At 43.1% G+C, this 17,621-nt stretch overlaps 1 long non-coding RNA gene across 4 annotated transcripts in view; it reads left to right on the top strand.

The window, feature by feature from the left end:
- The window catches only part of LOC108399721 (uncharacterized), a 50,081-nt gene that overhangs the window by 15,588 nt on the left and 16,872 nt on the right, over nt 1-17,621 (top strand). For all 4 annotated transcript variants that reach the window (XR_012120976.1, XR_012120975.1, XR_001853719.3 and 1 more), the window contains exon 2: nt 65-192. This is a non-coding gene — a long non-coding RNA (uncharacterized lncRNA). The remainder of the gene's footprint in view (nt 1-64; nt 193-17,621) is intronic.

Below are 17,621 nucleotides of genomic sequence, written 5' to 3'. Positions count from 1 at the left end.
AGCAATAAATGCTTTCTTGTTAAGAGGTAGTAACTTTACACTCATATTTTTTTTCTTTCACCAGAATTGACCATGGTCCTGATTTTAGACTCCTACTGAGATCCGAGTGGAGATGAGCCTCCCACAGGAACATGCACCAGCACGGTTCTCAGAAGTTCATCTTGGTGATCACCCACAGAACCTCCCAGAAAGGTACACTTTCCCATTATAGCAGGGTTTACTTACTTGCAGAAAACAAAAATTAGAAAAAGAAAGAAGAAGCCCAATTCCCTTCCGAGAATCTTCACAATGACATTATCTTTTAACTGTATTTTGACTGCTGCCTCCTATATTTAGAGAGAGAAATGCCAAAAATTCCATCTGGGACAGCGGCGCTGTAGATTCCAGAAGCTAGAGCTGTTCTGGGGCAAAACTGCTTGATCATGTCATCCAAGCCATGGTTACTGATATTGCCTTTGGCCATGGAATTAGGCCTTTTATGCAGCATGAAATACTTGTAAAAACCCTTGTACTATGATACTGTAATACAATGAAATAGATAAATGGTGTGTCTGAGTGGTGCACAGATTGAAGAACCAACAGGTAAAGCCTCAACATATGTAGTATGATTGCATGAACTATTAGTGAGGGGTACATCACCAGAAAGATGGGACACAAATCTTAAATGGATTTATAAATTGCATTTTCAAGAGGGTAAAATATAAATGGCATCCCAAGTGCTGACCATCCTAATTCAACCTGACTGAGCTGGACTGGCCCTCCCTGGGTGCTTTCAAATGACATTCAGTGGGCACCTGTGGTGGCCCAAGCATTTTTACCAGGTACTTAAACATCTAAGATCTCATTTAACCCTTGCAACAATCTTTGGAAGGTGCAATATCTTCCACTTTTACAGGTGTGGGGACCTATATTCACACAAGACAAAGTACTGGCCCCAAACAACCCATTAGGTCTTACAGATTCACAATATAAAAGTAAGAGTTACAATTTAAAAATGCAACTACAAGGAGCACAGGAAAAAGAGGTGAAGGCAATTCACATGGCGTGGTCTGCGAATCCAGCCACCCCGTGGGTTGACTCGTGGTCTGCGAATCCAGCCACCCCATGGGTTGACTCGTGGTCTGCGAATCCAGCCACACCGGGGGTTGACTCGTGGTGTATGAATCCAGCCACCCTGTGGGTTGACTCGTGGTGTGTGAATCCAGCCACCCTGTGGGTTGACTCGTGGTCTGTGAATCCAGCCACCCCGTGGGTTGACTCCCCAGCTCGCCCTCCCAACAGCAGGTCAGAGACGCCACCTGCACACGGAAGAGAGAGCATGTGAAAATGAAGAGGTTGTGATTTTAGAATCACAAGTGGCATTTTTACCTCTAAATGGAGGTGATAGTGACATCCTGCGTAGCACATTTAGGCAACTGTTTTTACAACTACAGATGTGTCTACTTAGAAGGCACATCAACAACAGCCCAAAGCAGGAATAACAATACTTTGTAGGGGGTCCAGATATTTGCTCTGGATTACTTTCTGCTAACAGTGTTTTGCTGAAATGTAACGTGTTGTGCTGAGGCAGAGGAGACACCGAACACCACGTGGGCAGGGACTGTCCCCGAGAGCGCCTGCCCCTCTTCTGTGCTGTGCCCGACCTTAATGGCCTTGGAGTTAATGATGACCAATGTGAGGAACATAAAAACAGAAACCACAGCAATGGCACTTAAAGTGAAAAATAAAGCTCACTCTTCATGGAGAAGAGATGGTGGACTTACGATTAAGGCTGGAGACACTGCCTCCCTCGCTGGCATTCTTCACATCTAGGGCCAGGTGTGCCATGGTGGCACATGGTGACCTTGAGCCCTACTAATGGACCCTTAGCCTTTGCGGTGGACCTTCAGCTACATAACCCAGAGCCTTCAGGGCCAGGTTCCCACCTTGCTAAAAAGAAGATAACGTGGTTTGTCCGGCAAACCTTTCCTCAAGGATACTGTGAACGTCAGAGGAGGGCATAGGCATGTGTGGCCCGACTCTGGTCTCTGAGGGTTGGTAGCATAAGAAGGGGTCCTTCCCACCGGCTGCACATTACCATTTCCAGAGGGGGATTTTACCTTTTCCAAAACCAGGGCCACACCACAGACCAATTCAGCCAGACACTTTGGGTGGTACCCGGCGTCAATGCATTCATACTTTTTAAAAGCAGCCTTGGAGATTCTCCTGTGCCACCTAGGGATTGGGGGGTGTTCAAAAGTACCCCTAATGCACAACGTGCTGCCTTCTACCTGACGCCTCCACAGTCCCTGGGAGCGGAGTGTTCACCCTGGAAGCCCACGGTTAAGACGTGTCATTACTCACACTCGAAACACAGCCCCGCTAATAGGTCGTCACGGATTAGAAAAAACATAGTCCAGTCTACAGCTTGGGACCTACAGTAATGAGCACAAAGGGGAAAAGCATGATGGTTTGGAGACAGACGCATGTTTGTACATTTTCTTTCCCAAGAACCAGTTCAATATGCAAATTATCTAAATAAATTAATGTTTCTGACTTACAGTAGACATAGCCATTTATTTAATTTGTATGCACATCCCAAAATTCTGTTTTTTAATTTTAATTTTTAATGGAGCTATAATTGACATCTATTACTTTTAGATATATAATGTAATGATTGAATACTTGTATATATTGTGAAATGTACATCAAAATAAGTCTAGTTAACATCATTGCATATGGAAGGTATTTTAAAAGGTTACCCCAAATTTGGGGATTGGAGATAGTCATGACATAAATGTAGAATTTTGAAGCAGATGTGAACTTGCTAATTATAATTTTACTCTTATTAAGTACATAAATAATTCTTTAGATGCATAGGGCAGGCTGTCTCCATGGCATTAGAAGTTTAAATGTTTTATTTCCTGAAAAAAAAAATGTATTCACTCAGTCCTTGAGGGGTCCCATCACCCAAGAGGGTTTTAAAAATATATTTGAAAGAAACCAATTCATTTTGTGGAGTCAGCCAGAAGTTACCTACTCATCGATGGAGCAATTAACAGCCTGCAGTCCCATTTTACAAGACGGGAGTCTCAACAATGCTATTTCACAGTTAATCTGAACCACTAGGAAAGCAATTTCAGCGAAGACTGCTTTTAGCCCTGCCATGGTTCATCAATTACGGCAGCAGTATTCATGGAAAATGCACACACAGCATAAATGTGACCAGAGGGTTGTCAATTTTAGGGTATAAATCTGGCTAGGGGTCTATCATTAATCTCTGAATTTTATTTTTGGGAAGAGTGAACCACACAGTCATCAAAGTAACCAGTTTCGAGTGCCTAAGACTTAGAACTGTTGACACGCATCCCGTAAGAAAGGCTGCCCAGGCTTACGAGCAATAACAAATCCATCTTAAATCCTTTACCTTCTCGTCATCCACACACCCGAAAATCCTTCTTTGCCCTGAACTAATGAGACAGCATATACTCAAAAATCATTTAAATAATCCAGATTCCCGTAATTGAGGAGGACTCTCTAAGTCTTGAGCTTTGTTACGTGTCATCGTGACGCTGAGTGGTCAGGCCCTGTCTTTGACAGCACTGATCTGATGACCCTTGTGGGACAGCAGGGAAAGGGGTGCCTTGGAAATCCTAGCTGGTCTGTGTTCCAGAGGCGCTCGAGGGATGGAGGATATTGGGATGTTCTAGTGGGAGGAAGAGTATAGAGGATTCTAGATTTCTGTTCTGAAAATATACACAGAGCTAATGTCATTTTTGTTCAGTAAAAAAGCGGACAGCCACGTTCTCAGGCAGAAAATCAGGCTGGAGAAATCTGAGACAGAGGGACGTGGATCCCAGGCGGGAGCAAAGCCAGCGACGACGCGCACGGCAGGTGGGAGGACAGCTGGGAACACATGCGGGGCAAGCGCTGAATGGGGGGGCAGGGCGCCAGTCGCGGGCTGCACATCTTGCACCTGCCAAGCCAAGGGCAGCGTGACCACACCAGATGCTGAGCGCCACGGGGAGGGGCCGGGCAGCGACGGAGGGCAGGTGGGACTGCTCCTGATGGGCTGTGGCAGACGAGCCAGCTGTCATTTGGATTGCCACGTGGCCTCTGGCACTTAGCACAGCAAGGCATCAGAATGATTTTGTTCTATTTGCTTTACTTCTGTATCCCCAATACTAAAATGTTTACATAGAATGGACGGATGTGTACACATCAGTGGATGTTTCAGGCTCTAGGCTGACACAGCACTGCAATCCCACAGAGGAACTCAGCAAATGTTGGAGGCCCAGCATCCCTGTATTGAGTTTCACAGCTTGGGTTTGAATCCCTGCACTGCCGCTTGCCATGTGGGACAATGACGTATGCTTTCTGTGCCTCCATTACTGCATGTGGACGATGGGGGTTGGGCCAAAATGCCATCAGAGGATTGTTGTGAGGAGTGGATGCACTTATTCCAAAGAAAAATGCTAAACCAGAAACTAGAGCAGCTATTAATTTTGCAAAAGCCTTTAAACCAAGTACACCAAGTGTATATCATTACAAAACCACTGATTCATTAAGGTGTCTCCACCCCAGCCACTCTGTGAATTATCACAGGGGCAGATGTATGGCTTTCAGAGGAAATGGCAATAAATGGATTGAATTCATCCCATTGAAAACTTGAAGAGCTTTGTGCATATATATGTATTTGTGAGAATGTCAAACAGGGTACACTTTTGTTTAGGAAAGCAAATAGCACAGGACACTTAAAAAGAAATTGTCTCCTGACCCATTGTTTCTCCCTCTCAGGCTTATTCCCAAAGCAATACATATTTTCTTAACTTAAAAACATACATGTACAGGAAGAGGCACAAATTCTCAGTGTACAGGGTGGATCTGTAGCCGTGAACACACCCTAGTAACAGCCCCCTAGATCAGACCATGTCTGGTGCAGTGGCCACAAGCCTTTGAGCTTTTCCAAAGCACCTACTTACAAAGCTGCTAATTGGTTCCATTATTGGGCAACAGTTCCGTACATTTGGAACAGCTTGAGTATGTAAATCAACTTTTCTATGTGTAAAATTTACAAAATCTAAGTATAGATCAAGAATGTCCATTAAAAAATTAGCATCTCAGTGGAGGAAGGCAATGGTAGTGAAGATACTGTTTCTATGTATCTATTTCTTCACCAGTATCAAATTTTCTTGACTACAGTGTCCGTTTAGTAAGTTAAAATTGAATCCTGTGAGTCTTTCAAGTTTATCCTTCTTTCTTCCAAATAGCTTTGACTGTTCAGTCCTCTTGCCTTTCTGGATACATTTCAGAATCAGCTCGTCTATACAACGTTCTGACTCCAGGACACAGGTGTCCGTTCTCTCTTTGATCTGCAGTAACTTTTCCTCAACACCAACTCTCGTTATCCTGAGACTCTAATTGGAGACTCAGCATCAGTTATATCTTATACTGAAAGTATCTAATATTTTTCTGGAAAGGTCTCAGTGACTCATCCAGCAAGTGCTGTCTGAGAAGGGAGACATTCTCCGAAACTCACTCTGACCCCGAGGTGTCTGAGCGCAGCCCTTCATCTTCACGTGGGCTTTGTCGCCTCAAAGTTTTGGAAAAAGGGTGGGCTCAAACTATCGGTGTAAATCAATCTTAAATTGACTGTGGATCTCAGTTACCCCAGCTAGGAATGTCTATGTTTTAGTAATTGTTAAAGAATAATTGCTTAATCAATTCATTAACTGGGAAAGATCAGTATGGAGGTGTTTTTATTATTTTTTTTTTAAAGCACCTGTTATAGACACACATTAAGTGTAGCAAATGGACATTTTGACCACAAATTCCATGCTTGTGGGTGCAGGAGACAGTGGATCAATATCCAATTGAATCTTTAAAGAACTGAGATTTGTTGTACAAGTTTAGTTTCAATTTTGGGATTTATGCTTTCATGGGAATTGGCCGTTATGGTTCTTCCAGTGAGTGAAGCCCTGCCTTGTTTCAGTTTTAGTTCCTACTCCACATCCTCACAGCACGTGCATTAAGGAAAAAAGTAGCAATTTGATCACTAGAGTCGGTACATACATCCTATGCACACAGTCCCCCCTCTAAAATTGGCTTGGGGACAGTTTGACCTCCATTTTCAGGTAAGCTGGCTGTTGCCCTGTGAGCTCAGCTCCAGGCGTTTCTGAGAAGCTCCACCTTCTGGAACATGCACGTGGATTATCCAGGTGTCCTGGTCTGCAAGCTTGGACACCCTGCCATGTTTGCTTCAGAAGAAGAAAAGCCAGCACAGGAGCCATGTAGGCAATCCACGCCTTTCCTCTGAAACCACTGCGCTCTGGAGGCCGCACCTCCCTGGCGGAGCAGCCGAGGCTAAGAACAAAAGTGCCCTTTCATCTTGCTCGACGGGATTGTTCCCACGGTAATTACTTCCATGAGAGGACAGTTTTGCTTCCTGGGAATGATGGTGGCTCAATAATATGAGTCAGTTGGATATAAAATGCATACAATTTTATTTCTCTATATCACAGCCTCTAAAATTTTCTCCCTCCAAACCTGTACTTTCTCATTTGTGAGGTGTATTCAGATGGTATCCCAAGTAAGTTATAGCCTTATAGACTGGAGAACTAGTTTACATTTTAAGAATCTGAGAGATCTGACATAGCTCCATTCAGATTTATAGTCTGGTTAGATCTGATTTTCTTCACCCTGGCAGAGCTGACGTTTAGGATTGGAGGGCCGTGTTGAGGGGGCTGTTCTGAGCACCTAGGACGTTCAGCAGTGTCCGCGCCTCACATTCCAGATGCCAGTGGCCCTGCTTCTCCCTCCCTGGCAGTGATGACCATCAGGAGTGTCCCCAAACACAGCTGCCCTTGAGGGCTGGGGAGCAGAATCATCCCCAAGTGAGGCTGAGTCGGATAACAGCAACAGAGTTGTAACCCAAGCTTTTGCAGAGTTTGTGACTTCAGTTTGTAAGCAAAGTTTATTAACCTAAAGACAAAAAAAAATCACATTTCAGAATATCATGTTAAAACCAGCACACTGAAGGTGAGCTACAAAATGCATTGGCGTTTGTATTAAATGACGTGTTGAAATATCCCAGTGCATATAATTCCCCAAATGCTCCAGCCTCTCTTTACAAGCCTGGATGACATAATGCTCACATATTGCCCATAAGTGTCAAATTTATTTATTTCTGTGACTTATGCTTGCTTTAAAATATTTCCTTTCCTGCACAGACACGCTTATTTTTCCAGCTGCTGGATATTTCTATGTTATGCTGAACTCAGTGGACTATTACAGAGCAGCTATTTGTGGACTCATGTGAAAATGTTCGAGTTATTTTATTTTAGAATCACACATTTTCATATTAACTGTCATTTTATACAATTCACTTATAAAATGATTCTATTCTTCCAGGTATTTTGAACTCATTCACATCTTTACACTCATGGGAGCTTTTTAGTAATTGTGGTGTGCTATTTTTTCCGTTTTACTTCGTTTTCCTACAAGAAACTGGTAACCACTCATCTAGTTCTATCTCCTTGCAGCTCTGTGGTGTTAGGTGAAGTCAGACTGATTTTTGTGAGATTTAAAGGGGAAAATAGAACCATTCACTTGAGATAGTAAAAGATAACCTTCTATTCTCATTAGTGCTACTCAAGATGCAAAGATGTGATCAAGACGCAACGGTATGATTTGTTTCATGTAACTTTTTGTTAGAAAGTCAAGCATTTAAACAATGCCATATAAATTATTTATCTTAATGACTTTCACTCTCAGGAAAACCTCAGGTAATTCAGCAGTCATGAGAAATGTTTCAAAATGAGAAATAATTTCAAAAAGTGTTCACCACTGAAGTGCAATTTAATATTTAAAAATATAAAATTTTAGTAGGTTCTTTTAACAGTTGCTTATTGAAATGGTTTGGGAGAACTGGCATTGAAACATTTATCATCCCAAAATTTCAGCTAAAGATGGTCACTTCTTTCTTTGAAATTCATTGTTAACAGAATCGTAAATAACCTGCTGACAGCCCTCACTAGCTTTGGTCACTAGAAGCATAATTCATCTTTCTCCTGTCTTGGCGAAGGTGACTTTCACCACTGTATTGAGACACTGACCTGCCCATCACTGCTGGCAATTGGACTTATTAATACCTCCAGATTTCTTAAAAATAAAACAACACAATCACATGCTTAAAAGCACTAATTCATTCCTTCTTTTGGTTACCAAGCTTCCACAGAGGCTGTTAGTGCTCAGGAAGGATGACATTCTGCAGAGTCTGCTGAACTTTGAAGCCAGTGGCCCAGAGGCGGCACCAAACCACAGGAAGGTCATGACGAGAATGGTTTGGGTGAAGCGGCACAGGCCCGTGGACACCGCTTACACTTGGAAATAGGAGGGATCAGAGATTTTCAGAGGCTTTGTGTATTTGGGACCATCTTTCAAATCCTACAATTTTTGGTGGAATGTCTCAGGGAATCGGCAGACTTAAACAAAATGAGACTTGCCCCCAGGACCGACAGTGCGCGCGTTTACGTCACACTGGTTCTCACTGTACCAGTAAAAGCGCCCACACACAGACCCTTCTCTTACTTGCCTTTCTGCTCCTGCTGGCCGTGTAGGTAGAACTGTTTCCCGCCCTTGCGTTGCTCTCTCATACACACTCACAGGGACATTCAGAGACGTCCTGGGAACAGGTGGCCTTTCTTGGCAGGCTGTTTGTGGCTGAGCACTGCTTCCTGCACACTTACTGGGCTACCAGCCAGTTGTTCCAGTCCACACTGTGTCCCGGGACTTACCTGGTGAAATGCTCTGCTGAGAATTTACATTTCAGTTATGTTTGGCACCACACAGGCGATGAGATGTGTTAGTGGACATGGTCAGTCATCCCTCTCCCACCCCTGGCACATGCAGACATTGCCAATCAATCACCCTACTAGTGAGGGGGGATCAGAGCCCCTTCTCAAACAGCCCCCAGGACAGCCAATCCATCGCTGATTTATCAAGTTGGGACTAGAGTGGAGACTTCTGCGTCATCCTTATTCTAATTCTCTCTCTGCCACTGCCAAGTGGTGTGACCTTAAGCTAAAGACGTCTCTTGGTCTTGACTTTTACATCTATAAAATAAAAGGGGGCTTGTTTTTCAATTCTGTCATTTGCCTGACTAGAAGGAGGAAGGTGAAATATAAAAAATGAAGGTTTGTTCCAATTCATAATTTTATCATGAAAAATATATTGGATTGCCTGTGAGAATTTGAATATTTCACTTGCTTATTATGACTTACATGTGAGAATATTACAGTAATCCAATATATTATAGCTCTTGAAAATATGTATAAAAATTCTGTTTTTAATGCAAACCCAGATTATTACCTAGAAATTATTTCCTCGCGGTGGTCAGGAGTTCTGCAGTTTAGGGGTAACAATAAAACGATGTCTTTTATTAAAGAGCCCAATTTTTCCAGCATTCCTTTCTAAACATTTTCAAGTCTTAGCAATCAACTCCAGCTTCCAATTACACTGTTTAGCATTCAGTATTCACATGAGAGCAACTTGACCAAAATTCATATAACATATGGAGCTGCAGCTGTTACAGAAAAATGAGCCACGTAAGGCTCTGACGTTTACCTCCTAAATCCAGGTATAGTGACTAAAGTGTGAAATTAAGGGTTGCAATCATTTTCCAGTTGTGCAGTACTGAGGGAGCTACTGCTACTAGTGATCTGACTATGTAATAGGCACTCTATTTAGAGATGGCTGGACTTTTGCAGGCATGAGGTCATGGTGCTCAGACTACCACCTCTTGTGGCAGCTGTCTTGGTGTAGGCACTTGTGTGACCTTGGAAAGTGAGCCAACATCTTTGTGCCTTGCTTCCACATGTGCAAAAAGGAGATTGCACCTATCACAGTATCCTTGTGTGGTTGACTTAAAACACTGTCAACCAGCAATGGTCCGACAAATGTTAACTATTATTATTAACAAAGAAAAGCGCTCCTGGTGGCTAGGTGTCCCCCACTGTGGACTGTTTCCCTGGCCCACAGCTATGGCACCATAGAAATGACTTTCATGGTTCTATGTGTCCCAGAGGTCGCCTATTCAGTTTTGGCATATGCATCGGTGGTATGGCGCTGTGCACACTTGTGGACTCATTTGTGGCTCATGAAGCAACTGCAGGGGTGGGAGTTTATGCCCATTGGATGGTATGATGCCCCTAGCTGGCCCAGATCCATCGAGAAGGCTGTGCAAGGCCCAGCAGAGGTGGCGTGCTGATGATTACGAGCCAAGGGATTCTGTCTTCCCAACATCTGCTCCTGCTGATTGCCTGGTTCTGTCAGGTGAGCCTGCCTCCCTTTCCCACCAATCAGGACTCTGCAAAATGCACCTACTCGATCTTTCCCCTGTATAACTGGAGCCCCTTCCTCAATTCAATTCACTCTCACTAGGGACAGTTTGTGAAGGTTCTGATAATATCTGGTCTCTGGGACACATCTTTAGCTGCCGTAGTTGTCATCAGGTCCCCAGGGCTTGCCCCCATTTCTGCATCTTCATGAAAAGGCAGGGGTCCTGGTTCATAAGCAGGGAACCAATCCTCAGCCACTCTCATGAACTGCACCCCAGACCAGAGCAGTTAAATCCAGAACCTTAGGCAATGAACTAGTGTGTTGGCAAATTGTGTCAGTAAGTTTTCCAAGTAAAGCAAAAAAATAAAGTCTAAAAATGTATAATTACTAAGCAGACACCTCATACTGCTTTTATGGAAACCTAATAAAATAGTTGAAGTGTTTTCTTAGAAATCAGGTTATTTCATTTTGATCTAATGCCAATTCTATGCATTTAAAAAACCAGTCTCCTGCACTGAAGGATTCCTGCTTAAATGAATTTATGTGCATTTATCTGCAGAGGTGGGATTCTTCCAACTTCTCTAGGTGTTGAAGCAGCCAAGGCTGAAAACCAGCCTTACTTGGTGTTTAGAACCTTGTTCCTCTAAGTGTGGTCCCAGCAGCCCTCAGCATGGGAGTTTGTGAAAAATGCACTCCGGCCACCCCAAGCCTACTGAGTCAGAATCTGAGTAGTTAGCAAGATTCCTTGATGATCTGTCTACAGATCAGGTCTGAGAAGCTCTTCTTCACAAACGGGCCTGTGATTTAGTAGTTCTCAGTCTGTCCTCACATCCAATCACCTAGACAACATTTGAAAGTCCATGTTTCTGTCCTTAGCCGTAGCCCATGGGGTCTCGTGGGCTTGGAGTGAGGTTCTGGCACACAGACTTCAAAATGCTCCTCTCAACATTGAGAACCACAGGCCACATCACTGCACTTTACATCATTACCGACTGTACCTTGTTATTGGCAAGACTGAATTCAGAAATCCAGTGGGTTCAGAAAGAAACTTTGACAACACAGAGACATCTTTCCCCTTCAATTTTAATCAAGTGCTTACCTCCAAGTCTTTCTGTTCTCTCTACTTAAAATTTTAAAAGACAACTGAACTAGTGTCTCACTCAATAAATTTATGCTAAATACTAATTAATGAGTTTTGACATCAGCCACAGTAAGCATTGTTATTAAAATACATAATATAGGTTTTTTTCCTAAGTAATGGGAGTGGTGGGTGCAGTGTGCAGCTCTCAAATAAATGTTTCGCTTGGCTGAAGTAAAAACAAATTCACTTAAGATTCTGTGTAGTTCAGTACAACAGATGAAGAGAAATTGCACCAGGCAGCGTAAACCAGGCCAGGAAGACGTTACTCCGGGCCCCGCAGTAGGGCGGGGGTGTTGAGCTGGTCGGCGGCGACAAAAGCTGGGGGGGTTTTCAGTAATGGGTGAGCTCTGGAAGGGGGCTGCAGGCCTTTCCAGGGAGGTCAGTCAAGGAGATGAGGCTGTCCGTGTTTGCTGATTGTCACTGATTGGAGATTGGGCTCCCGCCCCGTCCCGTAGACACTGCGCAGCCTCTTCTTTCCGGAAGCCTGGCTGGGAGGGAGCAAGGCGACCATTCTCCTCCACAGGCTCCTTCTAAGGGCGCTGACGATATTCTCCGATATATCCGATCGTCGTTATCAATCATTCTACTCCACCTGCAGGCGATGACACTCACCTGCTCCTGCCCCCTTGAGCTCTGTTCTGGGGATCTCACGTCTTCCAGGACAGCAACTTGGAAGTCTTCTGCATCCCTTTCTTCCCGTGCCTCTAGCATCCAGTCAGTTGTCCAGTCTTGTGACTTTTCATTACAAATGCCTTGCAAATCCATCCCCCCTTTCCACCTGCACTGGCACGACCCTCATTTTCTCTGTCCTCGGCCATGGCTGAGCGCCCCAGATGCTCCTTGACATATTCTGTGTCTCCTATCGATCCATCTCCACAACCCCACAGAATAATTCCCCAAATACAAAGATAGAATTGCAGGGTGTAACACTGGGGGACCTGGGTGCAGGGTGCAGGGTCTCTGGGCTTTCTCTGTGTTGTTTCTCACAACTGAACAGGAACACACAACCATCTCAAAGTCGAGTGGAAGTGCACAGCACCTCCTCTTATGCGACTCCAAAATATTTTCCAGAGCTTGCAAATCCCCTCAAGGATTGGCCTCACCACTTCTCGTCCAGCCTCACTTCCTACCACATTCTGTCAGCGTCCTTCTTTTCTCATCCAGCTGTATTAAACTGCTCAGAGATTCCAGAATCTTCCACATTCGTCTTGGTAGACAATGTTCCTTTGCCTTGGGGGTCCATTGCAATCTGTCAGTTTGGGAAGTTCCTTTTTATCCCTTCAATCTCTGCGGATCCTGAGCTTTGTGGAGCCTTTCTAGATGGTTCCAAACTGACCTAAAAGCTTCATATTTAAAACTATGCAGAAATTTGCATAGACAACATAAGCAAATACTATACTTTAAAGTAAGGGGTCTTTTCCCATACATTCCTACCTACTAGACTGTAGGTCCCCTGTGAACAGAAACTATACACACTTATCTCTATTTCTAGTAAGTGAGAGAAAACAAAGCTTAATAAATATTTGTTATACAAATGTGTGAATGTTCTTGTTTTGATTGACAGATTCAATGTAAGATACACTGATGTCCCCAAATGTCACTGAAATATTTATTATGATGATTCTTCTTCTCTACTCTGAAAATTATGTGTAAGTTTATGAAGATAAACAATATCTCATGCTTAATGAAACATTACAACTTAAAAAAATTGCAGATTAAAAAATTAGACAAAATACATTCAGAACGTAGTTGGTATTCTAAACTCTTATGTCATAGAAATCAGTAAGTAGCTGATTAGACCATTTCCACAGATTGTTTGTGTGAAAACATAAAACTGTATCTTCCTTAGTTCCCATTTTTATATTTAACTTGAAGGTTTTCTTATTGAGTAATGAGATATAAACCAACATATATGTAAACCACACAGGAATTGGTGACAAGAATATTGAGAATTAAGTGCAAAAATAAATTCTACCTCAAGAGTACCTATGCAACTTACTTTAAACAGTATTTAAAGTATTTAAAAGTATCAAGGTATTCAAGTATTTAAACCATTCACTGTGTATGAAAAAGGGTGTGGCTTGTGAACGTGACTATGGGGCTTGTGACACAGGTTGATTGTGCTGTCTATTACCAGAGTGCGGTGGCCAAAGCCACTGGTCACCAACTAGTGGCTCTTGATGGAATCTGGCTTCTATGATGTCCCACAATAGGGCAGGACTGTTAATTGGATATCATCCTGAAAGGTAAGCCAGCACCTTGCCTTGGAAACAGCACATACCAAGTATGCCCCAAGTGCATTTGTCCCTCTTGTTACTATGGGGCCTGAATTTACACCACCTGTGTGCTTTTAATTTTTTTACTTTTGTGGGAGTATAAATTGAGCTAACTTTCTGGGAGCTGACTTGGCAAAAGCAATCAAAATTAAAAGTGTATGTATATTTTGAGCCAGGAATTCCACTTCTACATTTATCTACTCATCCAGGTATACTCAAAAGAAATAACTATATGCCCATCAATAAGGGTAAGAAACTCTAAGTTAAAGAACAATCATTTTATACAATAATAAATAATGGGCAGCTAATAAATAAAACAATGATCTGGTAAACTTTCATGAAATACAGCCAGTGAGTGTTAACTAAAGGCGGTGTGAGAGCATTGAGAAGGAGTACATATTGCCATGCAAATACACCAACTAGAAGATACACACAGTTGTGAAGAACGTTCACCTCTTAAAAAGACTAGATGTCTAGCTGTCATTTTGTAACATGAGTGCAATTATTATTTTATCTGTTTAAAAAGTTTTATTTGATTTTTCTGCGTGAATGTTTGTGAATTCAGATTAATCAAGATCAGTATTGAAAATCCTGCGCTTCGCGTCCCTCATCCCGTTTCCTGTTATGTGAGGCAGTGGGCGGACAGAAACACTGAGTATTAAATCTATTTAAGAAGTGATACTGGGGGAAACATGTCTGTAGCTGCACAAAGTGGAAGTTAGGAGTAGAATAGTTTGTGCAGGGAGAATGTCAGGCACAAGATCCACAAAACTTGAACTTGTTATAAAGTAGCTGGTAAAACTCAGAGTCCACAGACTCGGCAGGTGTATATGTCAGCACATGTTCTTTCCCCAAGGCCAAGTGCTGGCTTACCTTTCAGGATGCTTGGTTTTGAAATATTGAAAATTGAGAACTTTATGTCTTTACCTGCAGCTTACCCATGCATTTAAGAAAATGTCTGAAAGTATTATCCAGCATCTTTTCCTGTATTTACAGTGAGAATGTTGTTTAGCTTTCCTGGTTGGCCATCTGGTCATATCTGGAAGCCTTGCTTTTTCATTTTGTTTCGGGTGTCACTTTCTGTACACAAGTTGTACGTTTTTATGCAGTCAAATTTGTCATATTTTAATTTGACAGTGAAGGTTACAACTGGTGGCCTTTTTATTGGCCAGTGTGATATTTTATAAGATTAGAATTAGACAGGAGTTAGGGGCCCTTGTCTTTATCATCTTTGGATTTATGTCATTGTTGCATTTACCTAAAATTACAGAATAATGTGCATGGCTCAACCTCAGAAAACAACTAAACACCCGTGTGTGTGTGCACGAGCACCTAACTTTCTAGTTGGAGTGAGACTTAAGGAACTGTAAATACAATGTACAGGCTTTTCCGACAGGCAGAGAGAAACACTTTGCCTTTGCTTACATCCCAGTGGGAGGGATTTACAAAGAACTGCAAACCCTAGCTACTTGCTGGAAAAGAGGAAAATGAGAAAATTACTGGAAGTACCAAGACAATGTACTATGTCAACAACTTAGCTTGGCCACAGAAAGAAAGCAGATTTAAGCAAGTGAAATTTGAACCACAGTGAAAACGGTAATGGCAAGAGAGCAACAGAGAAAACTAAGACTTATCTAACTGTCAATCAAATTTTGAGTAAAACCATGGCCTCAAGTTAAAAGATGAAGGCAAACAAGCTTTTGACGCCAAGAAAACAGACCTTGAGAATTTAATACCTGCGATTCAGCAGCATTCCTTCTCTATACACCAAGGTGCCCAGCCTGTGAGGCTGGCCTGCGGGTCTGGCAGGGCAGCAGGCAGGGGACACGGCACCAAGGAGGAGCTGGGGGAGGCCGCGCTCTGCGTGGTGGACCCTGCCTGCAATTGTTCCTGTCCCAGCAGAGATGCCCCGGCTCCTGGGGGGAGCCACTAAGCAACTGCGGTAAACAGACAGCTCCCCTTGGTTCAAGTTAATTTTCAAGAAGAGTGATCATGTTTATTCTCATATTTTCCCCACATTGTAAAATGTCAACTGGAATATTTTACATTTCACCACCCTGATTAAAAAATCTAAGTAAACAAATAAATCCAATTCATAAATGGATGATTGCAGAGAGGGAAATGTCTCCCGGAGTTCTGCTGTGAGGCGAACCAGAAAACGAAGAGGCAGGCAGATGGAGGTGGGAACGGGAGAAATAGAGGTTGTGTGTGTGTGTGTGTGTGTGTGTGTGTGTGTCTTTTTGCTTCACTAAGAGAATTAAAAGCACATGTGTAAGCAAGCACGACACCATAAAAGGAGAAAACGGATGATGCTGGAAAGGCCAGAGTGACCGGTGCGAAGCCTCTGCAGGTGGACAGGAAACAGTAGCTGAGACATGCGTGGCGGAGCGCAGGAGACCTGAGCCGGGACCGCGGTCGGGGGACCTCGGCTGGGATCAGGGCCAGTCCATCTTCAGGAGCAAGAGCGCACGGGGGTATATGCTGGGTGTGACGGATGGGTGACGTGGGCTTGAGGAAACCAGTTCCATGCGAAATGGGAAGCCAGAGCGTCAGATGCAAGAAAGAAGAGTGGGAGACCCCCAGCAGCTCTGCAGGTGCCATTACCCCCATTCCTGGGGGGGTCCTTGACCCCTAAATCCCCTCTTTCCCCTTTGTCCTTCACCCTTCCTCCCCTTGACTCCTCTTTTATGTAATGACACCATGAAGTTCGTCCTGCCTTAAACAACAGCAAAAACAATTCTCCAGATTGTAAGCACTCCAGCTACTGCTGAACTCTAAGCTAACAATTTGAATATTAGGGGAAATGATGATTATCTAGGAAAAATGAAACATCTAACGTTGTCCTCAGAAAATATTTAAAATCTGAAAAAGAAATTTCTGAAGAAAAATTTTAAGAAAATAGGCAAACAGCTTCCCCTTAGAGATAACTTAATAAATTATAGACTATTAATATATCAAAGGTTAATTAAGCAACATCTCGATTAAAGTCTAATTGATAAAATTCTACATCATTCCTGATAAAATGACTGCTGTAAGGTAAATCAGTTTATGATGCCTTTCTCTATAAATTAATCCAGCAAAGCTCTTGCTTTTAGATATTCTACAAACTCCTTCTGTTAGCATATACACACCCAACATTAATGACCAGCCCTTGCCTGCCTTTCTGTTCCTGTGTACATTTTATTATGCTTCAAGCATGCTGAGTAATTTGTATTTTTCTGACCATAACATTTTCTCTCCATTACACTGTCAGTGACTTCTTCTCTCTTGAAAGTCTTCACTTTCTGGTCTCCTTGCTAAATGCTAACTCATTCATGACTCCGGCCTGGCGCCAACAGGCTTACGGACTTAAATCCATCCTCATAATGCTTTGTGTACACCTCTGCTGGAAATTTTATGCTATCTTTAGGGGTAATCATCACCATTCACTAGATTGAGCTCCTTAAAACCAATGATTTCGTTTTCATTACCCTCGTATGCCCAGAGCAGAGTGCAATCCATGGAGCTTGAAAGATACGTACGTGTGGGGACAGAGTAAATCAGTCTTGGCCCTTGATGTCCCCACTCCTGCAGTGAGCGTTTTTCTAGGTATGCAGTGCTTCATCTGACACTGAGCAGCAAAACATCCATATACGTCGGTCTTGGGTAATTTATTTGTCTCTTAGAGACAGTACATTAATATCATAATAATTTTTAGAAACCCTGATTAAAATTCCATTGTAGCGTGCCCCTGGAATGACATTCTATGGTTGATAGAATCGCACACATAGGCCAAGCCGCTAGCTCGGGCCACCAGGCTCCCCTTGCCCACCAGAAGGTCCGCGTGCGGGGTGCAAAGGGGAAGCGAGGAGGAGCGGGCGGCTTGGGCAGAAGTGAGGACTCATTTG

This window comes from Manis javanica, chromosome 9 (genome assembly GCF_040802235.1).
Source record: "Manis javanica isolate MJ-LG chromosome 9, MJ_LKY, whole genome shotgun sequence".
NCBI classification, from domain to species: Eukaryota; Metazoa; Chordata; class Mammalia; order Pholidota; family Manidae; genus Manis; species Manis javanica.
This window is presented reverse-complemented; position numbering and strand designations above follow the sequence as displayed.